Source organism: Camellia sinensis, chromosome 9 (assembly GCF_055761805.1).
Source record: "Camellia sinensis isolate YWXY chromosome 9, ASM5576180v1, whole genome shotgun sequence".
In the NCBI taxonomy this organism is placed as follows: Eukaryota; Viridiplantae; Streptophyta; class Magnoliopsida; order Ericales; family Theaceae; genus Camellia; species Camellia sinensis.
Window position 1 is genome coordinate 110,066,080 of NC_138969.1, and position 20,817 is coordinate 110,086,896.

General features: G+C 42.3%; 1 pseudogene across 1 annotated transcript; it reads right to left on the reverse strand.

Annotated features, from left to right (window-relative positions):
• Positions 1-3,107: 3,107 nt before the first annotated feature.
• LOC114316409 (protein NUCLEAR FUSION DEFECTIVE 4-like) lies at positions 3,108-19,720 on the reverse strand (annotated as a pseudogene). The gene is made up of 2 exons (XR_014340171.1): positions 19,306-19,720; positions 3,108-4,779 (listed from the first exon to the last, which is right to left on the reverse strand). The product of XR_014340171.1 is annotated as a protein NUCLEAR FUSION DEFECTIVE 4-like (transcript).
• Positions 19,721-20,817: the final 1,097 nt, after the last annotated feature.

The following is a 20,817-nucleotide window of genomic DNA, read 5'->3' on the forward strand; positions in this document are numbered from 1 at the left end:
GGTGTTGACTGTCATAATTTCATATAAAGGGACCAAAGTGAGATTTGACCATAAATGCATGGGGTTAACTGTCATGATTTCATGTGTAGAAATCAAAGTAAAATTTGGTGCAAAGTGCAGAGGTGCAAAGTGTAATTTACCTCAGCTTGTTTGGTTTTGATTCCAGAAAATTTTACTTTTTTATTTTTCATATTTTTTTTTCAATGAATTTTTTTAATATTTTAAACAATTTTTTTAATTTTTAGACACATCTAACATAAATACACTTAAAAGGTATAATATTTGTGAATTTTTTTTTAAAAAATTTACTAAATACCAAAAATACAAAAATAAATACGAAAATTCAAGACATTTTTTTTTTTATATTTTTGGGTATTTATTAATTTTTAAAAATATTTTGTCACAAATATTTTACTATTTAGATACATCTAAGTAAGGTACATTTAAAAAAAATACAAAAAAAAGGGGAATTTAGTGAAAAATCCTATTTTGCGAACTGTTATACTATTTGATCCTATGTTTTAAATGATTGAGTGAGGAATCCTTTTTAGGTGAAATGTGTGACTACAAATTCCTTTTTCAAATGTGGGTGTGGGTTGCTTAGACGGACATAGCCTCACTAGTTTAGTAGGAAAGTTTGTTTTTTTTTTGGTAATAGGTGATCACACGTTTTGGACAGTGGGGAGTGTATTTTTGTTTACAAAGGATTCCCGCATGGGGGAGGGGGGAATTAGGGTTTTGAATTTCTCTTCGTTAACGACGTGGGCGAGTAGTCTTTCGCAGACGACGTAAAAAGAGACGACCGTTTTGTTGGGAGTTTTTCTTGCTGTTTGTGGATTATTATGTGAACATAAACCCCAGGTTTATGCGTGGAAAAACATGGTTGCAATGGTGGATTGTTTACGGGGTGGACGTTGACGTCAATTTATGTTCACACACCAACACTTACTCTGTGTGTGTGTTTGCACCTTTTATTATTAGTGTTTTTTTTTTTTTTTCAAATGTATTTCTCTTATGCAGATGGACTCCTTTTTCAGGCTACTGTATTGTTATCATTTAGTTAATGTTGCATATGAACTGCAACCACCATATGACTTTTTCAAATTTGTCGATTTTTTTAAAAATGTGTGACAGGTATGGTGTGATACTCCAATGTGACATGTATTAATGTGACACTTCAATGATGGGATATTCCAAAAAAATTAAAAATTCTTTAGTGTACTTTTTCAAATGTGATAACGTGGTAGGTATGATGTGACACTCCAAACTTTTTACTCATCCTTAGTGTATTTTTTTCTAAATATAACAACGTGATAGATATGATGTGACACTTCAAAAAAAAATTCTTTAGTATATTTTTTTTAGATATGACAATGTGGCGGATATGTTGTAATACTCCAAAAAAAATTAAAAACTCCTTAGTGTATTTTTCCTAAATGTGACATGTGACACTCCAACGTAGTGGATCCAATTTGATTAAATTAATGCATGTCTTCACGTCACTTGCGAAAAAACAATTAGTAAAGAATTTACGACCCACTTTGCGCGTGTTAAAAATAACTAAACTTTAAAAAGTTATTAGTGCACTTTTCGAACAATGTGACACACAAACACCCCACCATCCAATATGTTCTTGTGTGAATCGGGTTGGAACGACCTACTTTACAAATGGGTACAATTGCATGTGTTGGGTCTAAAGGATAAGGGCAAACGGGTTAACATGGGTTCCATTAAGCGACTTCACACATTACGCAACAATCAATCACACGCCCACAATATGACTGCACACATATAGCAACTTCGCATACGCTGCAAATTACTAAAAGAATAGTATGCTTTTTCCAACAACGTGAAACACATGCACTGTTATTCCCATAATTAAATTAACTAGAGACAATGCTTTGCCCAATGACAAATTAGTAAACAACCAGCCAGAAGGACTATCTGATTAATAAAAAAATATTTGGGATCATACGGATTAGAAGACCAAAATATGGGATTTATTGATCAATTCTCCAAAAAAAAAAATTTGCTTAAAATTTTGAAAATATTTACTAAAAATAAAAAAAATACAAAAAATAAAAAATTTAGTTTTCGTAAAATTGAAACCAAACAAACTGCATCTATCTATTTTTGTCATATTTAAAAATATATATATATATATATATATTTAAAAAGTTGACATCTTTGACAAATTATACTTTTTTTTTTTTAGCATCATGCTGTTTTTAATAATAATCTATGAACCAAATTGAAAATGTGTAACGTAATGGTTTTTAAAAGTTTATTTATTTATTTGGCTCAATTGTAAAAGTAAAATCATAACAATCAACCATAGTTTTGAAAATCGGATTGGATTAGCCGGTCCAACTTGTTGACCGAACCAATTTCCGATCTGAATTATACCACATTACCGTTTGTATTGAAAGCTCAATTTAAACCAGTTGAATCGGGAACTCGCTTGAACCGCTAGTCCATTGAACCGTTACGTTGACAGCAATATTTAAAAGCATTGTTCATGGTAGAAGGATTCGAACCTCCAACCTTTTACAATGTACTTTAAATGCTAACTGTACAACTATTCGCATCTGTCGCTATTAGTGCTAAAACAATTTTATTATAAGTTAGTTTTAGTTTGTATATTTTATATATGTACTTTTTCTTTCCCTTAAACTTAATTTTTTTTTACAAATATATTATAAAATTATTTTATGATATCACGGTTTGATTTCAATTTACTCGCGATTGAACCAGTGATCCATCCACTCGATCAATTTTTCAGTGCGCTCACCGGTCCGATTTGCAAAACATTGCTATCAACCATTCGAGATTAACAATTTATAACACTAAGCAATTACATTTTGCACACATAATGCATAGAATGTATATCATCTGTCATATATTCTGTCTCATGTTCATCATAGATTGCCATGTCAAAAACAATGAGTAGAAGAATTGGTACAAGGAATTATCATAGATTGCCACATCAAAATCAATGAGTAGAAGAATTGGAATGAAACAGATGATTTCACACCCAATATGTGTGGCACCACTTCTAGTGTTGAATAATATCAAGTGCTAGATTGTTCAAATCTGACATAGATATGTTTACTAAAACTTCTTTTTAACATTAAAAAGAAGGATCATATTGCACAAATTATAAACTTCATGTGCAATGATCAGATGGAAGTTCAAGAACCAACATATCAAGGCTCAAGAAGCAACACACACACACGCAAAAAAAAAAAAAAAAAAGCAGTTCATTTAATTGCATTTTCAAAAAAATATATATATATATATATCCTACATTCTCACACTTCATTTTTCTCTCATCAATGATTTGAACTCTGAGGCAGCCTGAAGGATCCCCCAGCATAAAGCATCTCATAAACCGGCTTGATTCGCTTTGTTAGAACTACGCTCAGGACAGTGCCCATGGCACACACAGCGGCCAAAACGATGAAGGTAAGCCTAAAGCAATTTGGGCCCAAGCAAGAAGTACGAACCCTGCAAGGACACCAGAGAAGAGGAGAGCACCAAGAGGATTCCCGAGCGACATGAAATTGAAGATTATCCCAAAATGCTTTAATCCGAAAAGCTCAGAGGCGGTTGGGACCATTATGGAAAACTGAAAGCCGTAGCAGATTCCAAGTACTGCTGTTGCGACATAGAGTGTACCATCAAGAGCAGAAGCAAAGAAAAGGTATGTAATGATCATTATGATTTGTGTGAATGTCATCCAAATTGTCCTAGGGATTGTTTTTGACCTGTAAAATAGGAAAAACCAACAAGGAATAAATAGGAATTACCAAGAGATTGTATTAAATAGGAATTAATCAACAAGGAATAATGGGTATCTCATCTGACAAAATGTTCGGAAACAATGCCGCCACCGAACCGAGCCGAGCCACAAAATTGAAAAGGCTGAAGAGAGATAACAGGACGGTTGTATCTTCTGCACCTTGAGCTATTCCTATCTGAGTCAAGTTGTTGAGAACAGTAACACCCGAACCAACACGGGCAAAATAAACAAAGAACAGAAACCAGAAATCAGCCTTCACTATAGCTTCACGGAAAGTGAAATCTTCCCCTCTTTTGGGCCGTCTCTTCTTCTTCACTGCGCCCTCTCCCTCAGCTAGAAGCATATCCACCTCCGAAACACTATCGCTCTCATGAAAACTTCCAATATTTGTTGTTGATGTAGATGGGGTGAGCAACGGTTCCGATTTGTCCATATCACCTTCTGCTTGAATAAGTTGGTTCGAAGACCCTACTGGTCGACCAAGTGTTCCTAACTTACTCCGGTTTTAGGGATATAATGTCATCTTTGCAGGGATAGCAAGTGGAGCCATGAGAAGTAGAATCATTATGACAATTTAAGTACAGGAAACAGTATCACTCAAAGGAATAAAATGACTCAATACTGTGGTTAGTGAGAAGATACAAGCCAAGCAAAACACTGGCCACTTGGATGAAAAGAAAATGGCCACGCTCAGCAGAGTCTTCCCCGGAAGCGGGGGTACAAGGTTTAACAGCATATGTCATTACAATACATAAAGTTGGGATCCCTAAAGTGAGAAAGAGCAAGAGCTTGGCAGAGGAATTGTGAAGAAAGATGCCGAAAATTTCCATGTACACTGCAGCACTCAGCCCCGCATAACCTTTGAGAATACCAGCGACAGTGACCCGACTGACAGGAAAGTTTCTCATGTTTGTTACAAGCACGTCTGTGCCAAGCCAAGCACCGCTATTGGTGGCAACACAAAGTGCAAGCCATAACTGTCATTGAATTAAAAATTAGACATTGTCAGTAGAAAATTTCTTAGGCGATCGACCAAAATGAAAATTCAAGGTAAACTAGATGGAAGGGGGATGTTTGTTAACTGCGTATATACGACGTGTTCAGTAAGAATGAATTGATTATATAGATGGAAGAACTAAAGTACTCCAGAAACTGTGACCATCTCGTGTTCTGCTATAATTTTATAGTATGCATATCTATGCAAAGAAATAGGCTTTAAAAAGAGATCCACGTAGCCTATTAAGGTCTCCTGGAGCCTAAGCGTGAGACGCATGTCCGAGGCACCTCACGCCAAAGTGCGCGCCTTTTAAAACATTGTGTCTACTCATGTTCAATGATCATTTGGGCATTTAGGAAAGAGTCCCACTTTACTGACATGGAAAAACATGTAGTAGTGATTGTTGTGTTCTCTTCGTTGACAAAATTATAATGAAGTATTTGTATTCATCATTGTTCATGCTCTCTACATTTCTTTTGCATGACGAAATGAATTGTTGTACTGGTCCAACACACACACAGGCATGCATACACAAACACACATACAAATAAACAGATGTATCCCCATGTCTAGATTTTCAGGAGTTTCAATTTACAACAACCTACATCTGTGTCAAAACAGTACAAGTTTGTCAATCCACAAAGCATAGCAAACTTGCCAGGACTTCAAAACTATTCTTCTAGGCATTCAGAGATGTACCAGAAGCATAAAGCCCAAAAATACGAAAAAGAAATGAAAGGAAAGAAAAAAGAGAAAAATAAACACTGGCCAAAATAAAGTAAAATAAAATAAAATCAAGAGAACGACAAGGGCAGTGTAAGGTGTGGTCCTCTGTTTGCATGATCTTTAACTTCTAGTTGATACTTTTCAGTTCTTTGCTAGTTCATTTTCATGCATCCTAAATTCACAAAATGACTTTTCAGTATGTTTGCAAGTGTAAAAACCAGAGGCAGTGAATTATTTATATAACCTTTGGGTTAGTTTTATTACTCAAGATTTCTTAGGTTAGGCAACTGTCCTTTGCCCATAAATTAGGTGGGATAGACATGGGATTGTAAATGCTAAATGACAAATGTAACTGTACGGGAAAGAAATAAACCTTCTCGTATAATCCTGTTGATCAAGTCTGCGCTCCTCTGTACGTCGTCGCTTTATCACCTGAAAACACAAACGTGAGCTAGCCGGCGGGTGTGTGCCGGAAACCTCTCCGATGCCTAAGTCAGTAAGCTTGACCAATAGACAAAAGCTCTGTGTATTCAGAAAGCAAAGTTGTGTGTGTTACCTCCCCAAAGGTGATGTTTGTAAGCTTTTATAGGTTTCGTGTGGCACAATCCTAATAGGACTTTTACTTCTCCATGCAGAGTCCTCCTAGGATTCATACTCCTGAAGGACAATGCTTATCCTTCAACACCCCCCTCACTGCTTAAACCAAGTGAGATGGTTTTTATCATGGCCGAACTCCAATATAACCGAAGTAATTACGATCACGCCGAGCCACAGAGTAAACCGAACCGTCTTTAGTTCGGTTCTCCTTTTCACTACTCCTTATCTCGGTTCCTCATGTACAAAGAATGGCGTGGTTAGACCGAGCTACCGAGTAGCAAGGTTCTAACCGGTCTAACCACAATACGTCATGACCGGGCTAACTCTGAGACCGGTCTAATTTCAAAGCGTCTTCCAACCGGCCTAACTCCAAGTCGCTTCCGGACCGGAGTAACATTACATTTCTCTCGGGCCGGAGTAACTTTGTACCTCTCTCGGGCCGGAGTAACTTTACGGCCTTTTTACTCAGCCCTTCGTATTGTGGGCCATAATGACCCATTTCCCAGCTCGGCCCAATTTTCACATAAATTACCCTCTCAATTGCCCCTTAATTCCATCTGCGCAGCATGATAGGGATTACCTGTCTATCAGCCGAGCTAAAGTTTTAAGCCTTTCCAGCTGAGCTAAAAACCCTTTAGCCTTTCCAGCCGAGCTAAAACTCGTAAGCCTTTGCAGCCGAGCTAATTTCACACCGGGCTCTGTTTGTCCGGTCAAAACGTCTCTTCAATCACAGCAACTGAATCGCTTCTCATCCCAAGGACACGTGGCATGCTCTCATTGGCTGAAGGCAACTGTCCCGCCGTCTTCGTACCTCGTGTTTTTTGAACAGTTCCCGCCTTTGTCCCTTTTCTTTTCATAAAACAAACTCTTTCACTCTCTTTTGAATCACTCACACCACTATTCATTTCCTTCTCTCTCTCTTCGAGCCTCTATTGTTCTTCCAACTTTGCAACTGTAAAGCTCGTGTCCATGGCTGCTTTCTACTTCCCTTTCCTTCCTCTTATCTTGGTAAGTAACACAAATCTGTTCTCTTTTTGTTTGTTTTCGTCTTTGTTCTGATTTATAGCATATTGTTTGTGTTTTTGCAAAACACATTTTCCTGCTTTACCTTGCGTTTTCTAGGAAAAACTTCATAAGATCCTCATGAACTTCATGAAGTAATCTATAAAACAGTGTTTGATCCACAATTACCATATAACCGAACTAAAAAGTAGTTTGTAGTCAATGTCCTTCTATCAGACTTTAACCGAACTAGCACTCCATGTTGGTACCAGTAGTTTCAGTAAGTCAAAACCACCTCTTGATAGACCTTAGCCGAGGTAAACGAACCGAACTAAGTCCAAACGTAGCATACTGAAACCTTTTCTTTCGACCGAGCTAGGTCTTTGGGGCTAAGCCGGCTTTCTAAGTTTTTAGACCGAACTCAGGCAGCTGCCCCTAGAGGCTTAACCGATCTGACCGAGCCTTCTCTTTAACCGAGATAACGAATCGCTTTGCCAAGACCGAGCTATCGAACCGCCTGCTTAATCCAAGCTACTAAGCATCTTGTTGAAACCGAGATAGAACCTATAGCATCCCACACACCCGATGTAGGACTCCTATTCTTGCTTTTATTTTGTAGCACGGTCCAATGACCTGTGCTTAACCCCTTTGTTTTCCACTTTGCAGCCTTAGGTTGCCCAGGCACTCCACTGCGCGCCCAGCCGAGCTACTGAGCACAATTTTGCGACCGAACTAATTTATCCGTAACTTTAAAAATTAAATGGGAAAGTATAGGTTTTTGGTAGAAACCCTTGGTGGCCTGGCTGAATTCCGAAGGGATTACAACATCCCTGACGTCGTCCAGCTTATTCTGGCCGAACAAGATACCCTTCCATGGGGAAAACACGGCTATGTACCTTTCACCCTCCTATCAATAATAGAAACCGGACTAAGATTACCCGTTCAACCCTTGATTTGTGAATTTTTAAGACAAACCAGAATATGCCCAACTCAGTTTTCCACCAATTCTTACCGTATAATAATGGGTATAGCCGAACTAAACCGCCGAGCCGGTCTTAACCTCGGTCTAGCCGAAATATTCCACCAATATTCCATTGGCTCCAAAGATGACGGCTGGGTCTACTACCTTAGGATACGCCGTCGCAGAGAAAAAATAATAAAAGATACGCCGGATAAGGACTTGAACGATGATGACTTTTTCTGGGTGTCTGGCAATTTTGAAGACCAGCAAGCCCGGATCCCTGGCCGAAGTATAAACTGGAATAAAGGAGAACCTGGTATAATTACTTCGGTTTTTGGTATGCTTTACTTTATTTCGGTTTCTTGCTCCTGAACTGGACTAACAGTTTGTCTTCTTTATGCAGATTCAGCCCATCTTCAATCACGTTACAGCTACCCCAATCTAGGCATTCTCCGCGCCGCACTACGGCATCCAAAACGGAGTTGGGCCAAGCTATTAAATTTTGAACCGACATACAGATACAGCGGCCGCCGAAAAACGAGAGTGACCGACTTTCTGCTAGAGGAGGCCCCCGAACCGGACCCAACTTTACCCCAAATTATCTTAGTCCCTCTCACAGCCGAACAAGAAATGGCTAAGAGAAATAGAGTCAGGGCCCTCTTGACCGAAACCAACAGACCCGAAGTACCACCACCGAGCCAAACCCAAGAGACCGTAGTGGCGATGCCAACGCAACAACCTTCTTCATCTCGGTCAAAAAAGCGTGCCCGGACTAACCAAACCGAGCAACGCTTAGTAGATGAGGATGAAACCATCCTTCCGCCGAGCCCCCCACCAAACCCTCAACCGGAGCCATCTGACCGATCTACCTCCAAGTGGGTTCCCAAGCTCACGTTTCAGAACCGAGATATCCAAGATACCGACTCGGTGGTTGCTGAGAAGGATCACACACTGGCTTTCAACCTTGCCAAAAGTGTGTGTCTTCCAAAAGACATGGAGCACCACAATCAATTGAACACCGAGTTGAAGGCCATCCGATCTTCAACAAAATCCATGATCCTGGTAGGCAATTCTCTTCTTTGCTTTTTCATCTTTATCATTTTTCCATCTTTTAGTTTGGTTAAAAAAGAAAGTTTCTACACTATTGCAGGCCATTCAGAAAAACAACATCGCACACAAGCGAGTGTTGGAGCTCAGGAGAACTACAAGGGAGGCCATGGCAGAAGCTGAAGCCAAGACCACCGAGCTCAAACAATCACAAGCAAAGATGGCCGAGCTGGAGGCCGAGGCAACTCGCTTAACCGGACTGGTTACCTCAGCTAATTTTGACAAACAAAGAGCTCTAACCGAAATGAAAGACAAGCATTTGTGGGAGCTCGCAAAGCTTGAAAGTACCAAAGACGCCGAAATAAAAGAATTGAAGAGGAAAGCTGATGACACCGAGCAAAAGGGCTACAAAGAAGGCGAGGCTGCTTAAATCCAACAATGCGAGGCAGCAAAGGACTTATTTTTCAAGTGCGGCTGGAGAAGTGCTGTGGAGCAGCTCGGCTATGGGTCCGAAACCGAGGTCTACAATGCTCCGCAGTATTTTATTTCGGCCTCACTAACTCAGTAGTATGCTGCATCCGTTCAGCAGCAGTTCCTTGAGAGTTCTGACGATGATGATGAAGAAGAGCCCACTGATACCTCGGTCGGCAATGTTCCAACAAATCAATCAGCTCGGGCGGAGCACACGGTGGAAGACCTGATCATTGAGCAACCAACCGAGACCGTGCTTCCGACCGAGACCATACTTGCGACCGAGACCGAGCTCCAGCCAGAGACCGCGCTTCGGGATGATGGTGATGCCGATCTGGACGCCGAGATTGATGATTTGTTCAACTGATTCCTGTATTTTTCTTTTGCCTTTTGTTTTGGACTTGTAACCGGGCTGCGGCCCCTCCTTTGTATTTGCTTCTTTGATGAATGACAATTTTCTTGTTTTGAACTCTTACTTCGGTTGATCTGCATGTTTGTACTTGTAATGACTTTTCCATGATCTTTTCACTTCCAACTGTTATCTCGGTTTGAATTCCTGTTTGAGCTTGCTTTCTAATAGTAGTGTGGCCGAGATACTTTATTCTGGTTTTAGCTGAGCAATCTGACTGAGTTTACTAGCCAACCACTCTTTAGCCGAAATACGTACTTCGGCTGAAGAGTACCAAGAGTGATTTAATCCAGTCAACCTTTCTTCAGCCTATACCCTTACTTCGGCTGAAGAGTAATAAGAGTTTAATCCAGCCAACCACTCTTTTAGCCGATGTCCTTACTTCGGCTAAAGAGTACTAAGAGTTGGTTTAATCCAGCCAACCACTCTTCAGCCATACCCTTACTTCAGCTGACGAGTAACAAGAGTTGGTTTAATCCAGTCAACCTTTAAGTTAGTTTTTCCAGCCAACTTAGAAAAAAATTTTGGTTATTCCGACCAAACGTCCTGCAGCATGGATCCTTATCCTGGGCTTAGGAGGGGTGTTGGTTTAATCCAGCCAACCTCTAAGTTAGTTTTTCCAGCTAACTTAGAATAGAATGTTTGGTTATTTCGACCAAACGCCCTGCAGCCTGGATCCTTAACCTGGGCTTAGGAGGGGTGTTGGTTTAATCCAGCCAACCTCTAAGTTAGTTTTTCCAGCCAACTTAGAATAGAATGTTTGGTTATTCCGACCAAACGTCCTGCAGCCTGGATCCTTATCCTGGGCTTATGAGGGGTGTTGGTTTAATCCAGCCAACCTCTAAGTTAGTTTTTCCAACCAACGTAGAATAGAATGTTTGGTTATTTCGACCAAACGTCCTGCAGCCTGGATCCTTATCCTGGGCTTAGGAGGGGTGTTGGTTTTTCCAGCCAACCTTACTTTTGATGTCCCTAACTCACTAATACAATCTCATACAAAAAACAACTATGCTGAAAAGAATTGATTTTGTTTTTATTGAGAGTAAGGGAAATTACACATACTCGTAAAAAAAAAAGCTAAAAATAAAATAGTTTGAGATTGGCAGTGTTCCATGGCCTTGGAATGGCTTTGCCGTCCTCATCTTCCAGGTGGTATGCCCCTTTGCCAGCTAATCCGACTATTTTGTAAGGTCCTTCCCAATTTGGCCCTAACTTGCCATCTCCTGGTATCAAGGTGTTTCCCATCACTTTGCGCAGTACCCAATCTCCGATCTTGAATTGTCTTGGATGCACTGTTTTGTTGTATTTCCTGGATAACTCTTGTTGGTATGAGGCAATGTGAACCAGTGCTCTTTCTCTTCTTTCTTCCGCAAAGTCGAGCTCCAATGCTATGGCTTCTCCATTCAAGTCTGGATCAAAATTTTCGCTTCTAATTGTGGGGAGGCCAACTTCGAGTGGGATTACTGCTTCCATACCATAGGCTAAGGAGAATGGAGTTTCTCCTGTTGACCGTCGTGGTGTGGTGCGGTAAGCCCATAAAACATGAGGGAGTTCCTCCGCCCACTTGCCCTTGGCTTTTTCTAACCGTTTCTTTAGTCCATCCAATACTACCTTGTTTGATGCTTCTGCCTGACCATTTGCTTGGGGATATGCCGGTGTGAAATTGTAGAACTCTATCTTGTATTCTTCACAAAAGCTTCTAAAGATTTTGCCATCAAACTGGGTGTCGTTGTCTAATATGAGGGCTTTAGGTATGCCGAATCGTGTAATGATATTTTGCCAGACGAACTTCTTCACATCTTTTTCCTTGATTGATGCCAATACTTCTACTTCCACCCACTTTGTGAAGTAGTCTGTTGCTGCGAGAAAGAACTTTCTGTTTCCGGGTGCCGTTGGAAGTGGTCCTACTATGTCCAAGCCCCCACATTGCAAAGGGCCATGGGCTGGTCAATGGTAGGAGTTCTCTGGCCGGCTGATGTATTTGATGTGCGAACTTCTGACATTTCTCGCACTTCTTCACATATTTCTCTGAGTCTGCCTGCATGTATGGCCACCAGTATCCTTGCGAAATGGCCCTGTAAGCTAGCGATCTTCCTCCTTGATGGCTTCCGCACACCCCTTCGTGTATCTCGTATAAGAATGCTTCCACTTTGCTGGGGTGGACGCACTTTAGATAAGGTCTTGAGAACGACTTTTTGTATAATGCTAGAGATGGGGAGAGCCAAAATCGCTGTAACTTTGCTCTAATTTTGTTGGCTTCTTTCTTTTCTTCCGGTAGGATGCCATCTTTCAAGAATAGTATGATGGGATCCATCCATGAGGGGCCTAGATCGACGCAGCATACTTCTTCTGCTTCGGGGTCTTCGATGCTTGGTCTTGGTAAGTAGTCGATGAGCAAGGGATGAGGGATGGATGTATCTTCCATTGAAGCAAAGCCTACTAGTTCGTCTGCTCTGCCGTTCTCTTCCCTGCCTATATGTTCTATCCTCACTACTTCAAATTTCTTAATCTCTGTTCTGACCAATTCTTGGTACTTGACCATCCTATCATCCTTTGCTTCATAGTTGCCAGAAATTTGGTTTACCACCAGCTGTGAGTCGCCGTAGACCATTAATTCGATGGCCTTCATGTAGTATGCTGATTTGAGTCCTGCAAGAAGTGCTTCATATTCTGCTTCGTTGTTTGATGCTGGGAAGCCAAAGTTGATTGCTTGCTCCACAACCAGGCCGTTTGGTGAGATGAGGACTATGTCGAGTCCTGCACCATGCCGGTTGGATGCTCCATCCACAAAGAGCTTCCACATCTCACCAACGAACAACTTCCAGCAAGTGGAGGGGTCGGATGATGTCGTGGGGTCAAGAATGTTGCTGGTGTTTTCTTCAAGGTCCATGCTTGCTGTCTGCCCCTCGCTATCTGATTGTACCAAGTCTTTATTTGTTGGTGAGTCTTGGTTTGGTGTAGCTTGGTTTGCTTCTTCCTTGCTGTCTTCAGTCTGGTCTGCCTTGGAGTCTGACTGAGCACCTTCTGCTAGGGGTTGCGCTATTCCGGCGTCAACTTCCATCCCTAGTTTGGTTGTGTCAGTTAGGTCGACTGGGCAGATATGATGACTTCCAGGAGTAAACTCTGCGACAAAGTCAGCCAAAGATTGGGCCTTTACTGCGGTTCTGGGTTGGACTTGATGTCGAATTGTCCCAACTCTACTGCCCACTTCAAGATTCGCCCAGAAAAGTTCGCCCTCTCAAACAAAGCTTTTAGTGGGAAAGCTGTGAGGACGACTATGGTGTGGGCGTGAAAGTAGTGTGCCAATTTCCTAGAGGCCATCATTAAGGCTAATGCCAGTTTTTCCAGTGACAAATACCTTGTTTCGGCTCCCAGCAATGTCTTGCTGACATAATAGATGGGCAGATGTTGAATTCCTTCTGCACGGACCAACACTGCGCTAATTGCGTGCTGAGAGACTGCCAGGTACAGGAAGAGTTCTTCTCCGGGTATTGGGGTGACCAGCAATGGTGGAGAAGACATGTATTCTTTCAAGCTTTCCAGAGCTTGGTCGCATTCTTCGTCCCATTCGAACTTCGCTTTTAAAGCTTGAAAGAATGGTCGTAGTCTGTTTGACGACCGGCTTATGAAACGATTGAGCGCGGCTGCCATGCCGGTGAGATGCTGCACTTCTTTCACTGAGTTTGGTCTCTCCAAATCTTGAATTGCTTTGATTTGGGAGGGGTCCGCTTCTATACCCCGGTTAGTCACAAGGAAGCCTAGAAATTTGCCAGATCCTACTCCGAATGCACACTTGGATGCATTAAGGCGCAGCTTGTGCTTCTTCAGGATCTCAAACATCTCGCCTAGGTCCTTGAGATGGTCATTCTCATCCTTGCTCTTGACCACCATGTCGTCGATGTAAGCCTCCATTGTTCTGTCTAACAATGGTTCAAACATCTTGGTGACCATCCGTTGGAATGTTGCCCCTGCGTTCTTTAGGCCAAAGGGCATGACCTTGTAACAGTATAGTCCTCTTGGAGTTGTAAAGGATGTGCCCTCCTGGTCTGGTTCATGCATGGCGATTTGATGGTAGCCGCTGTATGCATTCAGAAAGCTGAGTCGGTTGTGCCCCGCCGTTAGGTCTACTAGTTGATCTATCCGCGGTAGAGGAAAGCTGTCTTTTGGACATGCCTTGTTGACTGTTTTATAGTCGACGCAGACACGCCACTTGCCATTCTTCTTTGGCACTACGACTGTGTTGGAGATCTATCTTGGATAGTGCACTTCTCTAATTACTCCTGCCTCCAGCAGGTTACCTACTTCTTCCGCCACTATCTCGGCATGGTGGAGTGCCGATCTGCGTGTGCGTTGGATGATTGGTCTGGCGGATGGGTGGACATTAAGTTGGTGACAGATGAAGTTGGGGTCAATTCCTGGCATGTCGTATGACGTCCAGGCGAACACTTCGATGTTAGAGGTCAAAAATTCCAACACCTCTAATCTCTCAGTGCTGGACAACGACGAACCGAGCAAAAAGAATTTATCCGGGTTCTTTTCATCTATTCTTACCTCTACCAAGTCCTCCACCGCTTTCTGATCAGCCGCTTTGCCGACATCTGCGAATAGCTCATTGCTCTCAGGTTCGTCCACCGAATGAACGTATCCTTTGGTAGCGCGGCTACCATTCACCGTGACGAAGCATTGCTTTGACATGATCTGATCTCCATAGACTTCTTCAATTACCCCGGTATCGTTGGGGAACCGCATTACTTGGTGGTAGGATGACGCCACCGATCTCATGGCATGCAGCCATGTTCTACCCAAGATGATGTTGTAAGTGGAGGGGACCTTCAATACCCAGAACTCCACTTGTTTCGTTACGCTTCCTGCTCTGACTGGAAGAATTATTTTGCCGACGGGCCATTCTGGCATGGAGTTGAATCCAATTAGGGGAGATACGGCAGACGCCAAGTCTTTGTCTTGCAGCTTCAATTGTTTAAATGTTTCGTAGTACATGATTTCACATGAACTACCCTAGTCAATCAGAATCCGCTTGACGTCAAAATCCTTGACTCGGAGAGTGACGACTAGGGCATCATTGTGAGGGCAATATATCCGTTCCAAGTCTTTATCCGAAAAAGACATGACGTTTGTGGCCTCTGTCTTCCCCTTCTTGATGGCAGGTTGAGCACTTAGCACCTCTCTTAAGTGTTCAGCCTTTTTGATTGATCCCCTAAGCTCGCATACACGCTCAGGTTCAAAGACTCCATGTATCACATTGATAACGCCTTGAGGTGGGGCATCGACTGGCATCCCGTTGGGGTTATTATGGTCCTGGGGGGCTGGTTGCGTCCCTCCTTCAATGTATTTATCCAAATGACCTGCTGCCACCAACTCCTCCAGGTGCTGTCTCAATGGCGTGCAATTTTCAGTGCGGTGCCCCTTTTCTTTGTGGAAGGTGCACCGTGATCTTTCGTCATAGTCCTTCTGAACTTCCCCTAGTTTGGCTGGCCATCTGACGAAAGGCTCATCTCTTATTTCACTTAGAATTCGGTAGATCGGTTTCTTGAATACCGTGGTTATGGCCGTGCGGACCCTCAACCATCTTTTATCCTGGTCCTCTCCGTTGTCTCGTTTGCCACGTCCGTTTCTGTTCGGACGATCTACCGCGTTGACCTTTGCTGAGGCCTTCTTTTCTGGTACTATGGTCGTGCCAGATTTTGTTTTGGCACGTGCGCCATCCTCTTCTACCCTGATGTGCTGATGCACTCTTTCCATCAAGACTTCCATGGTGAGGGGTGGCGTCATGGTGATCGAGTCCCTTAGTCTATTCCCGACTGGAAGGCCTCTTTTGTACTGTGCAATGGCGAGATTGGTGGGGCAGTCCCCAATTTGGTTGAATATCTCCCAGTAGCGGCTATTGTAGGACCTTAGTGTCTCTTTTTCACCCATGTCGATGGAGAGTAACTGGTCAATCTCCACCGGGGTTTTGGTGTTTGTTCTGAATCTTGTGACAAACGCCTCCGCCAATTACGCCCAGGAGGCTATGCTGCCTTCTGGAAGTTTTTCGAACCAAGTCAAGCCTAGGTCGCCAAGGCTTGATGGGAAAAGGATGCACATTAAAGCCTCATTTCGTCGATATACCGCCATAACCTGGCGGAAGTGGCTTAGGTGAATGTAGGGGTCCGTCTTCCCCTCGTACGTGGTGAATTTGGGCTGAAGGAAGCCTGAAGGCAGGGGCGCGTTTTCGATTGCCGGAACGAACGGCGAGGTCTGCAGCCTCGCCAATGCTTTGTCCGTCGGTTCGTAGGCAGGGCGTGGTAATGACATTCCAACCTCGACGCTTCCATGCGATCGAGGGGCCAATCGTTGAAGGGCAGAAACTCTGCGTGGGTCGCGCGCCCCAGTGTCCTCCTTCCATCGTGCCTTTTCTTCTAGCATGTCCCGCAAATCGGATGATCTGGGCAACTCCGCCTGTTTGGATAATGTTTGGTGCGAGTGTGAGGATCGGTAGGTACTTCCCTCTGTGTAAGACCTCAATGATCTCGTTCTCTCAGACTTGGAGTAACGAGTTCTGGAGGTTCTAGACCGAGTATCGCCTGTCCTGAGGCTTCTACTCTCTGTTTGTGATGGTGTGGAATGCCTTCCATGGTCTTCTGAACGGCGAGGGGGCGTCTTGTTTTTGCGCCCCTCTCCTGTCGCCACTCCTTTTCCCTTCATCTGGCGCTTCAGGGTCTCCATGTCCGCCGCCATCTTCCTTATTAATTCGTCCTGCTCTTTCACGCGGTCCTCCAGAACTTGAGGATCAATCCTCCGCCTTTGCCTGTCAGGACTTTGTGAATGAGAGTGACGGGGACTGTGAGTCCGCCTTCCCCTAGTATCTCTCCTGGAGTTATGTCGTTGGGGCTCAAAGTCCGCCATGGGAGGGATAGAAGGTAATCCTTCACGCCTTGCACCCCCATCTGGTGTTTGCCCGTCGATGGCGGACTGTGGTAATTCTTCATTGTGCTCCATTGTTCCTAAAGAGGTAAAGCTTGATCAAGAGGTTTTGTCCTGTCTGTTTTTCCCACAGACGGCGCCAATTGTACGGGAAAGAAATAAACCTTCTCGTATAATCCTGTTGATCAAGTCTGCGTTCCTCTGTACGTCGTCGCTTTATCACCTGAAAACACAAACGTGAGCTAGCCGGCAGGTGTGTGCCGGAAACCTCTCCGATGCCTAAGTCAGTAAGCTTGACCAATAGACAAAAGCTCTGTGTATTCAGAAAGCAAAGTTGTGTGTGTTATCTCCCCAAAGGTGATGTTTGTGAGCTTTTATAGGTTTCGTGTGACACGATCCTAGTAGGACTTTTACTTCTCCATGCAGAGTCCTCCTAGGATTCATACTCCTGAAGGACAATGTTTATCCTTCAACACCCCCCTCACTGCTTAAACCAAGTGAGATGGTTTTTATCATGGCCGAACTCCAATATAACCGAAGTAATTACGATCACGCCGAGCCATAGAGTAGACCGAACCGTCTTTAGTTCGGTTCTCCTTTTCACTACTCCTTATCTCGATTCCTCATGTACAAAGAATAGCGTGGTTAGACCGAGCTACCGAGTAGCAAGGTTCTAACCGGTCTGACCACAATACGTCATGACCGGGCTAACTCTGAAACCGGTCTAATTTCAAAGCGTCTTCCAACCGGCCTAACTCCAAGTCGCTTCCGGACCGGAGTAACATTACATTTCTCTCGGGCCGGAGTAACTTTGTACCTCTCTCGGGCCAGAGTAACTTTACGGCCTTTTTACTCGGCCCTTCGTATTGTGGGCCATAATGACCCATTTCCCAGCCCGGCCCAATTTTCACATAAATTACCCTTTCAGTAACCAATCAAAACCAAGAGGATTTCATGGGTTTATTCTTCATTGAGCCAAAAAAATGTTTTTCAATATAAAGATGTCCATTGAACAAGAAATAATAGGGAGAGGGTGTTGATATGGCTAAGCTCAGCACCCATCAGTGGCATAGATAAGTAAATCATGAAAGGTAATGCTGCTTTAAAAAATGAAATAGAACAGAATAGTGAAACAAAACTGGAACTGTTGAGTGGAACTATTTCTGTAGATATTGGGGTGCCAAAGTACATGGGGAGGACAAGCAAAATCAGGAACAAGAATGGACATTACATCCAAAACCTAGCATATACACATTCTTTAAAAAAAAAATTAATCAATGCTGTGTTTTTTTCTGCGGGGGTGATGCAACAACTGGCAAATGTTAAATTGACATCTGATATTCGTATATGTTTCAGACAGTAAGGGGAAACCATAACAGCATAACTTATTATGAAACTCCTACATCAAAGTCTGAATTCAGTCATAGGAACAAATCTGATTGGCAGATGCTGATTTTTTTAAACCATAAAATTTAAAACCACACTGATTCAAGCTGACTGTCAAACCCACATGATCTGACTATACATCAAGATTATCAAATTGTTTTATATAATAATCTGGTTTATTCAGTTCATTTAATTAATGTTGTTCCCTAATGCCTAGTGTTGTCAACAAATGAAAAAACTCCATTAACAAAACAATCTTGTAAACAAAATCTAGCATTGATATATTTATCCATATGATTTGTTTGACTACATAACAGAGTCCTTCAAGCATCACAATCTATCAAAGGGTTCAATCTTTCAAAATGCTTATATGCAATCAAGACTCCATTTTACTTTGAAGCAACAAGAAAGACTAGATCAAATCTGAACTTCTATATAGAGATCTACAAACCCAAGCTTGTGTTCAAGAACAAAAACAACTAACTAATAGTAAACTACTCTGAAATATACACCACATCAAAAATTCCAATAAATCTAATCAGAAAATAACAATCATCTATCCAAAGACCAATAAATGTATATTATATTTGAAAAAAAAAAAAAAAAAAGAGGAGCCTACCATCTTTATAGCACTAATCATATAATAAATTAAAATTAACAAGCAATCTATTAAACTAGTTTAATTTGAATCCCGTAAAGCGCTTGCCCAGTAATTACCTGAACTAGTCAGAACCCAAAATAATAACAATAAATTTCAAGCAAACTATTAAATGGGTATGCATAAATTTCAATTTTAGGCAAAGAAAATTAAGAACAATACCATGTAACAATTAACAACAAACAAACAATCAAATGGGTATGCAAAAAATTCAATTGTCGGCCAAGAAAACTATGAAGAACAACACTATGTAAACAATAAACAACAATCAAACACTTAAATGGGTATCCAAAAAATTCAAATCTAGACAAAGAAAGCCAGAAATTACCAGCCAATAAGGCAAGGACTGAACAGTTTGGCTAACAGCGAGCCAGAGGACTCCATTACCCAAAAAAGAAGCAAAAGCTCCGATCAAAAGAACAATGCATGGGGAGAACTTGTTGCAGGCGATCCCAGGAAGGATTCCAACATTCTCACCAATATCGTTGGCGACTCCGAGCATTGTGAGTTGTTGTTGAGAGAAACCCAGAACAGATTTGAGAGAGTGAGAGTAGAGAGGGACGTTGTAGGCGTTGCCAGATGCAATTTGGGGCCAAACAGCAGCTCCAAGACCCACCCATGGAGGTCTGGACCCGCCTTTGAGGTGCACCATTGATGGGTTGTTGTTGAGCTTTCAAGAATCTCAGTTTTTGTACAGTGTGTTTGATGTGTATGTGGACAGAGAAGAGGCAAGTGAGGAGGGAAAGAGGAGTCCGGATTCTCGGCCGCCCTACCCGGCAGCCCCCCAAAACGACGTCGTTTTGGGGGTTTTTTTTTTTTTTTTTTTTCTTTTCTTTTTCGTCTTCGTCTGGCTTTCTCTCTCTTCGAAACCAGACCAGAGGGGAGGGAGGAGAGGAAGAGGGAGGAAGGAGGAGGAGGAGGAGGAGGAGGAGGGAGGGAAGGGCCGGACTGGAGGGGCCATAACCAGTGGGGGAGGAGGAGGAGGAGGCGGAGGCGAGGCGGTGCAGCTGCGGCGACGGCGGTGCAGCTGCTGCGACGATCCGGATCGAGCGACGATCGGACGGCTGCGACGGCCGGCGGCGAGGCGACGAGCTGCGATGGCGAGCTCGCAGCCTCCTCCCTCCTCCTTCCTCCCTCTTCTCCCTCTCCCTCCCCTCTGGTTCGAAGAGAGAGAAACGGCAGAACGAAGACGAAGAAGAAAAGAAAAAACAAAAACAAAAACAAAAACCCCCAAAACGACGTCGTTTTGGGGGCTGCCGGGTAGGGCTGGCGGGTAGGGCGGCCGAGGATCCGCGTTCGGGAAAGAGGGGGAAAGTGGGGAGAGAAGTCAGTTTTCTTTGTCTGAGAGTGTGGTGTGGTGGGAGTGTGTTGGGAATGCCAGGTTGTTTGGTGGGATTTTTTTTAAGTCAATTTTTGATTTTTGATTTTTAAAAAATTATTTTGAATTGTTTGGTTAAATTTATTTCAAATAGTTTCTGATTCTAACAATTTATTTTAAATCAAAAAACTTAATTCTGAGAAGCTATTCACCCCTTACTTCTGATTATCAGCTTCTGTTGGGACATATTAATTCACGGTTATACTCTTAGATTTTTTTATTTTTTATTTTTTTTAAAATAAAAAAAAAACTCAAATGGACTATAAAATATTATTATTATTTTTTATGAAAAATGTAGATAAATAATGAATAATAAAAAATAAAAATTAATTGAAAAAACTACTTCACAGCTTATTTAACAAACATTACTTAGCAACTTAAATCTATAATCTAACAATTATACCAAACAAATTAAAAATTTCTGATTAAAGTCATAATTTATAATATGTTAAGTTATAACTT